Here is an 8,321-nt window from a genome sequence, read left to right on the forward strand (position 1 = left end):
GTGTGTGTGTGTGTGTGTACTTCATACCACCACTGTATAAGTTAGTGTCCCACTTGGGCCCCTTTGGACCCAGTCAAAACAGTCTGGATACACCACTGTAGTGTTTAATCGCCTAAAAAAGAATAAAGAAGTGTTTCATTAGTTCCTGCCACAGCAGCAGTAAAACAATGAACCCAAACTGAGACTTTAAAATGTCCTCTCCGAATAAACGTTAGTGCCAATTTACTTTTCAACAAAGTTTTCTGTAAGATTCGGCAGATGTGTGTTATCCAGAGCAGTATGAAAATATTCTAATCAGTTATTTATATTGAGACAACTACTCAGATCAAAAGAAGACAGACATAGACAGGAAAATAACAAGAAGCTACAACTAATTGTGTATTACAGTTTATCTTTTAAAAAACATGCATGAGAACCAGTAATAATACAAAATAGAGTAGCTTCAGTACTAGAATATGTAAGTGCTTGAGTGCCCGAATGAATCCTATTCAAAGTCTCTGCAGTGACTTGAAGATGGCTGTTCACAGAGGCTCCCTATTGAGATGGAGAAAAACTGCAAATTCTGAACAGCAAAAAAAATCCCCAAACCCAGATGGGACAAGCAAACAAAGACACATCTAAGAGGAGCTCAAACTACAATTTCAACTCGGTTTAAATGGGAAAATGTTTTTTGCTAAAACTGGGGAAAACAAAAAAATAAAGCTGTGATAAATTATTTATTATATGGTAACAACAAATTCTAATTTACTTTGTATTCAGAGTGGCACATTTCAGGATGTCATGGGATTTTGAAAGTTTCTGAAGACATTGTTCTTCAAATCTAGTAGACAGATGCTCTCCATTTTAAAGTCATGAAAATTGATTTTCACTCTGAGGCTATAGCATGATCCGTGTCTAGGGAGCCAACCTCTATAAAGTTAGACTAAATCTATTAAGATCAACAAAGACTCGCCACGACTGGCTGCCAGAAATGAATGTAAATGAGAGTCAAGCTCTTACTCTGAGATGTTTCATTCAGTATGAGCTGCTCATACGAACGTTTGGGAAAATGTGATCATATCAGAGCATGTAGAAAGAAAGCTTTGTGAGACATTCGAGGACAGGAAAGCAAAAATAACTTTGACCATACAAACAGAAATGTACAGGAAATATTTTGACTTTGTGGGCTGCCTGCATGATTAAAGAACACCCCATGCAATGCAAAATGACATGTTATGTAAGGATTAATCTGCCGTTGCACCACCAAGAAGGCTAAAAAAAACAGCTATATACAGAATGTAAATGCTTGCTGCTATTTCTGTCACCCTACAAAGAGAACAAGTCTTAGCAGTCTAAACACAAAAACTAAGTAGAATATATGGCTGGGAATGTCAGCCAGGACGAGTAAATTATGGTGGACAGAGTGAGATATAGGGTGTGAGGAAGGGAGGAAACATCAAGAAATGTAGTGAGGGAAAAAAACCCTCCTGTCTTGTACTTTTTTCTGTGTTAAACTGGGCGTGAGACTGGGAGTCAGCAGCAGTGAAAGAGTGTGGTTATGGCTTGTGGTTTTTCACTCGGCACTAACATCACAGCACAGCTCTCAACAAGAAAGATCGGAGGGGACAGAATAGACCCTTCAAAATGTAAGAGGAGACCATGTCGGTGCCACACATGTGCACAGGACGGACGGAAAAATAAAACAACCACCGTGTGTGACATTAAGTATGTGCAGTTAAGTGCAAATTAATGTCACTGTGACTGTGGGTGTCAAACACACTCTGCCTGCATAACCGTACTTATTGTTAAGACAGCTTTAAACAATGCTGCTCCGTACATGACCCGTGTGGAAAATGAAACATACAATATGTTAACATAGACTTGAAAATATACAAGAAGTCCCACTTAAAACCAAATAGTTGGAGTTGCACTTTTTGTATGGATTAAACATACAAGATTTAAGTTGGTAATTATTAGTGAATCTAGAGGTGCTGTTAGGCAAAATATTAAGATGGTACTGTTGATATGTTGTTAAAACCAGGGCCGGAGCACTGAGGTCCATATTTTGGAAGACGTGGGGGTTTTTATGGTGTGTATTCATTGTTGTGTCCTATTATTGTGTCCTGCTGCAGTTACCTAGTTTGACCCAGCGGAACCATTGAAGTTTAGTCTCATTGTATCTTATCTAATGCTGTGCGTATCGGGCTAATTAATTAATATTGGGCTTATCGTACTTCGTAGTATCTCATATCTGCTGTGGTGTAATTATAATTAATGTTTAGCTGTGTGGTATCACGTTGTGTTTTTGCACTCTCTCACTGTGGATGCTGAGCAAAATCTAAAACTGGATCCATCCTGTATCACCTTATTTCACCTCGGTCCTGATTTCCCTGAAGATACTATATATTTTTCATTCATATGCTCGCACAATTCCTTCTACTAGGGCAGGAGAGTAAACATCAGAAAAAGAAGCTAAAGAAACACCTTGCACATACAACTTTTTTTCATCGCCACATATTCGTATGATTCTCTGCCCTTTCTTCTTCTGGGAGGACTGAAGAAAAGTGGGCTATGAAACCACAAGGATGAAAACTGCAGGCATAAAATATACTGAGGGAACAAAGTGAGACAGGACCGGCTGAAATCTGGCAAAAAAAAAATGTACTGAAGGAACATAGAACTGAGGGAAAATTGGGTGAGTGAATTTAGAGCAGAGCAGTGCACGTACGCACACATGCACACACACACACACACCTGCAGGGAGCAGTACAATGCAGCCTTGTTACATCCACCTTCAGTAAAGCCAGTGTTCGGGGCAATTATCCAGAGAGTCACCACACCTAGAGAAGCCCACAAGTTGGCCAGAGAGTTATAGCTGGACAAACACCAGCTGTGACGATTAAAGAAAACACTCAACATCTCGTCCCTCAAACATATTTTCACTGCTTCCATCAAAATAGCTAGATGCCATGTGCACTTTTAAGCAGGGAGGGGTAACGGATTCAGGTTGAAAACTCTGTATCTGCAGCAGCTTTGGTCTTTGGCCAGTTTTTGCAGGATAAATGTAAACAGTGGGCAGCTGCCAACTGTCCAGAGCCATCAGTCCGTCAGTTCAGCAGTGCTGGGACTGATGAAATGTGGGAGGACATGGGAAAGAGAAGCTGCCTCTTTCTCTTTACTGTCTCTGTGCACATCCTGGAATGTGTCATGGCAGTCTGACTGTCACTGTGAGCATGTCAGGAGCAGTAGTCATTAGGTTATATATAGAACGTGAGCTGAGTTTATTTATAAAGTAAAAATATGCCCTTACGTAGTTTATATTGTTTGATTCATCAATCTGTTATGCCTTTAAATTCAGGAGTTATTCAGTGATGAAAATCAAAAATACTGAGAAATGCCTATTACAAGTAGGGATGCTTCAATCCAATCCTCTGGATCGGAATAAGCCCGGTCCTTATATGCAGATAGGGGATCAGACAGATGTAACAGATCAGTTTTATAGTTTAAGGGTCATTAATGATTCTCCAATGCAAAATATTGTCTTGTTTATTTATAAGCAATGGGGTAGCTGTTGTACATATTTTAAATTTAGAAATAAAATCAATGATATCAGAATTGGTGTTGTTTACGTATCTGAACTGTTTTCAGTAGCGAAAAAGTCTGATTGGTGCATTCCCAACTACAAGTTACTACGCCCAAAATACTAAAAACGTAAGTCCTCATATTCAAGAGGCTGTAACCTCATATGTTTTCTGTTTTACCTTATAATTACTTAAATTAGTTATTGATTATCCCTTTTAATCAACAAATCAAGTAACTGTTTGATTACCCTGGTCCAATAATCTGAGTAGTGCCATTAAGTTTTCTTTACTACTGTTTATTTATATTATATTATTTTAATATACCCTCTGTTGGCAGTGCATTAGGTACACCTAGCTAAAACTAAAGGTGTATTTCATAAACTTAAAATAATAGTTTCTTTCCGTTTGAATTGTATTGAATTTAATTAAATTCAACTGGAAATGTGGGCAGCAGTTTCGAGGTCTGCAATATCCCCAGCAACTCTTAAGGGAAGGGTAAACTTTTAGTATTCATATAATGGAAAGTGCAAAAGCTTCCAGAGTTTCTCTAGCTGAGTGATTGGTGCTTCTCATTCAAATGTCTTTTGGCTGCATTGCATTGTGGTCTATCGTGGTTTTTTGTCAGTGCACATAAAATGGCATCTCTCGCTCTATGACAATATATTTCTCCATGTATGACTGCTGAGAATCAGTAAAAGATTTAGAGTCTATAAAAAAAAAACATGCTCTTTCATTCTGAGGGACTTATGCCGACAACTTGTCTCTTAGCGTTGATGTTTTTGGACAGCTGAGACATTTTTACTGCTTTCAAATCCCGCTGATGCAACAACAAGAAAAAAATCACCATGAAACAAACACACAGGACCTAGAATACAAGGTTTTTAACTGTTTTTAATATAGATTTTTCTTTAATTTAGCCATGCCTTTATGAAAGTTAAGATACATTTTTAATAAACCACATGTAATATGTAGCAGCTTCATCTGGGAGAATTTAGGATTACCTCTGCTATAGCCCAACATAAGGGGACATTGTATAGCAGTGAATTCCTTTGCACTTTGCCAGCCAGCCATGGCTTTGAGAAGTCAGTGAGGCCTTAAGTTCCTGTAACCCCTCCAGAAAAAAAACTGATGGGAGGAAATAGCTTGAGGAATGGTTGGTATTCTGAAATGTTGTTCTTCTCCACAAGTTTATTTCTGTCTTTCATCGAGTTCCAGGGAAACATTCCTCAGCCAATCAGACAGCCTCATTCTCACACATCACCACAGTTCCACAATCATAACAACTGATAGTATGGACCAAAAAAAGTATTAAAGACTGGTTTTATATGCAGATCATACTACTGGTAAACGGTGAGCTCAAGTATGATTAATGTAATCCCACCTTTAAGTAAACCAAGTGCAACATTCATTAACCAATTCACAGAAGATAAATTGAAGCTGGATGTAGTTTATCCCATCTAATTAGACAAACTCAGCCCACAAAAGCTCCCAATTTATCAAAGTTAAATCTCTTAAACAAGGTCACTGACGTCTTTGTTGGAGCTGGAATATAGAATTAAAGAGTAAAGGTAAAGCAGAGAAGAGGAGAAAGTCAGAAATAAGAGAAATCTCGTCTGAATAGTAAGAGAAATGACTTACCACTCACTTATTTCACACTGTACACTCTCTCCCGGCTGTCCCTCTTGTATGACAAAACTTCCCAAGTTGTTCCTTTCCACTGACTCCCTCTCTCTCCTTCTCTCTCCCTCTCTCTCTCTCTCAACATGGGTGCTCATGTGACTGTCACTCGCCCACCATACAGCAAAATGGCGACATCTAGTGGTGGTTAAAGCCATAGCACTAGAGCTTTTGACTCACTGGCACTTTTTCAAAAGTAATTTATAGGCTAATTTGCTCTGATTCAGTGGATGATTTAAAAGCAGACTCTGATGAATACAAATAGCTTCTTATAATGAACACAAATAGTTTTGGCCGTCCACAAACACTTTGATGGTTTGTAAGCAAATTCTTTTTCATTAACTAAAAGTAATATATTCATCATAAATGACAACTTATTTTCACAGCTCATCATATTAAAGAGGCTTGCTTTTGAATCTTTTGTCAGTAAGATTAAACTTAATGTAAATTCTAACAAATCAAATCAGGACTGTGATGTGGCCTGTGGCTTCTGATACGTTTTAGCATAATGTCAAGTCAAGTCAATTTAATTCATATAGCCCAATATCACAAATTTTCCTCAAGGTGCTTTACAATCTGCATAGCATATGACACCGTTTGTCATTAGACCGTCAATTTCAGATGAGGAAAAACTTCCCCAAAAAATACATGGGAAAATGGACCCAGAGGACAGATCCCACACCCAAGATGGACAGACAGACATGCAACAGATATCAGGTCTCCCTCGAAAAAAGATTGTAATCTCAAGTCTTGGTTAAATAAAGGTTAAATAAAATTAAATAAAAAAGATGTTAAGTGTAGAGAATAGACAAAATCTAAATCACAATTAATAGGTCGACTGTAACAGGGACGGATCAAGAGAAGGGACGGATCAAGAGAAATATTCATGTGGTGGCACAAGGATGGCATAGAGACTTTAAGGGGTGGCATAAATATACACTGATTGAATTGCAAACAATCACACACATCAATATTTGCTTGGAAAAGCCCCAAAATGAAGATATTTTACATTACAAACATTTTTCAGTGAACTTACGCCTATCATTTAAGCTAAAATGTGCAGCACAGCTTCCACTCCACTATGAAGACCTGGAAAAGGAGACAGACGGCACAAACAGAAGAGGCAAAGCTCAAACACATCATTGACCATTCACACAGAGAGGAGAATAGAAACACACAGGGGAAGACAAGGACAACATGCACACAGTGGTATTTGCTAGCATTTGCTGATTAGCACTACAAAAAATACAGCTGAGAATTAGTTGCATTTTGACCTGTGGATTGCACCAAATGACTAATTAAGGGATGAAGAAAGTTACTGAAATAAATCCTAAGGGCCTCGTAAATGTCTGTGCCAAATTTCATGACAATACATCCAGTAGTGGTTAAGACATTGTGAGCTCCATGGTGGTTCTAGAGGAAAAGTCAGAGGAAGTATTTAGGATCCATTATCAGGGAAGCATGGCTGTATTTTGTGTTAATCTCTCTAGTAGATATTGGGACATTCCACAGAATAAGTGAAAACTTTGACCTGCTGGACACGCTAGAAGAAAAGTCTAGGATCACACTCTGGGAAGCAAGAACGTCTGCACCAATTTTCCACAACAATTTATTCAATAGTTGTTGAGCTATTTCAATCTGGGTGCTTGTGAGTTTTATTGTGCCCCAAACTGAAATAACAGCATTTTGGTTCCAGGAACTAGATGTACTTTTTGTTCTTATCAACATTCACTGTATATTCCAAAACCAGGTCAACACTGAGTTTGCATGTTGAGGAGATATTCAGAATCAGATTATAGGTCCAGTATGTTGACACATATAAGGAAACTTCTCAAAGGTGAATGGACATCTGAAATATTTGATATGTTAGAAGAGGGTGAAATATTTCCAAAAAGCAAAGGTGTAATGTTTAGATACCAAGTCCAGGCCAAATGCATACATTAATGGTTAGAAGGAATCTGTCAGAAGCCAAAACTGAGAGCTTATTGTTTTATTCAAGAACAATTATAATGTGAAAAATATGTTGCATATAATTTACCTATAACTCGAAATCATTCTGTGATCAGTTAAGATGTGGTATATCTCATTACACATTGAAAATACAGAGGTGTGACCAAGGATGAAAGAATCTGTGAATACTGTGAGTTAAATGAAGTGGAGAACAAAACTTAATTTCATTTTATATTGTCCTTGTCCATTGTCATGAAATACGGCAAATATTGTTTTCATGAAAATCCATGTTCGTGATTTAGATTTGAGGTATTGAGAATGGAGCTTTAATGGAACACCTTTTCTATAATGTTTTGAACATCTACTATAATTTTCTGAACATCTTTCTAAAGCGTGGGATAGGACGAGACAAGTAACATACAATAGATGAGTTCCTCAGACTTGACATTGATTGTAGACTATTGGTTTATGAATTGGATCAAATATACAGTGGATTGAACTAACGGATGCGGACGTTTTTGTTGTTTTGTTGGATTTACATATTGTGTCTTGTTCTTAGGGGGGCTGTGTTGGTCTGTTTGTGCATTTGTTGTATTTCTATTGTGGGATATCTTTTGGAACGTCATTTGTGGAAGGTTTATGTTCATGTTTGGCTGTTGTTTATGTATTTTGCTGTAAGATGGTGGAGGGTTAACATGCTGGAATGTTTGCTCTGTTGTTAGTTAATGTGTCTGAATAATCCCATGAGGGAGCAGCCACGTAAATGATGGAAATAAAATCGTAATTAATTCATTCTTACTCAGTAACTCCCAATATACTCGCACACAGTGCAGAGGACAAAATTTACAACGCAATACAAACACAGATGTACAGCTAAACAAACATAATCAAATGTATACTTAAAGCTAACAAGCAAGAGCAACAAACGGTTGGTAAGGTCAGATTGTATTGTATATACAAGGTTGTGGTACAACAAAGAATGCTGAAATACATTGCCTACTGAATAGATCATTTAGATAGATAAGTTACTCTATATACAGAAGTGGGTTAATTTTGTTATGGACCAGCTCAAATACTCAAAAACACAAAGGTTAACTTTTATTAGTGTTTAGTCAAAGATTATAGGTAGTATCT

General features: G+C 37.5%; 1 protein-coding gene across 3 annotated transcripts in view; it reads right to left on the bottom strand.

Moving 5' to 3' along the window:
- The window catches only part of tspan4a (tetraspanin 4a), a 117,303-nt gene extending 111,997 nt beyond the window's left edge, over positions 1-5,306 (bottom strand). Inside the window, exon 1 of one of the 3 annotated variants that reach the window (XM_035682065.1) lies at positions 5,206-5,290. The gene's annotated coding sequence lies outside the window, so the exon portion shown is untranslated. Of the gene's footprint in view, positions 1-27; positions 101-5,198 lie in introns of those variants that run through there. The other 2 variants (XM_035682066.1, XM_035682064.1) reach the window with 2 other exon arrangements.
- Positions 5,307-8,321: the final 3,015 nt, after the last annotated feature.

Source organism: Morone saxatilis, unplaced genomic scaffold (genome assembly GCF_004916995.1).
Source record: "Morone saxatilis isolate NCDOM2014 unplaced genomic scaffold, NCSU_SB_2.0 Contig11, whole genome shotgun sequence".
Taxonomy (NCBI): Eukaryota; Metazoa; Chordata; class Actinopteri; family Moronidae; genus Morone; species Morone saxatilis.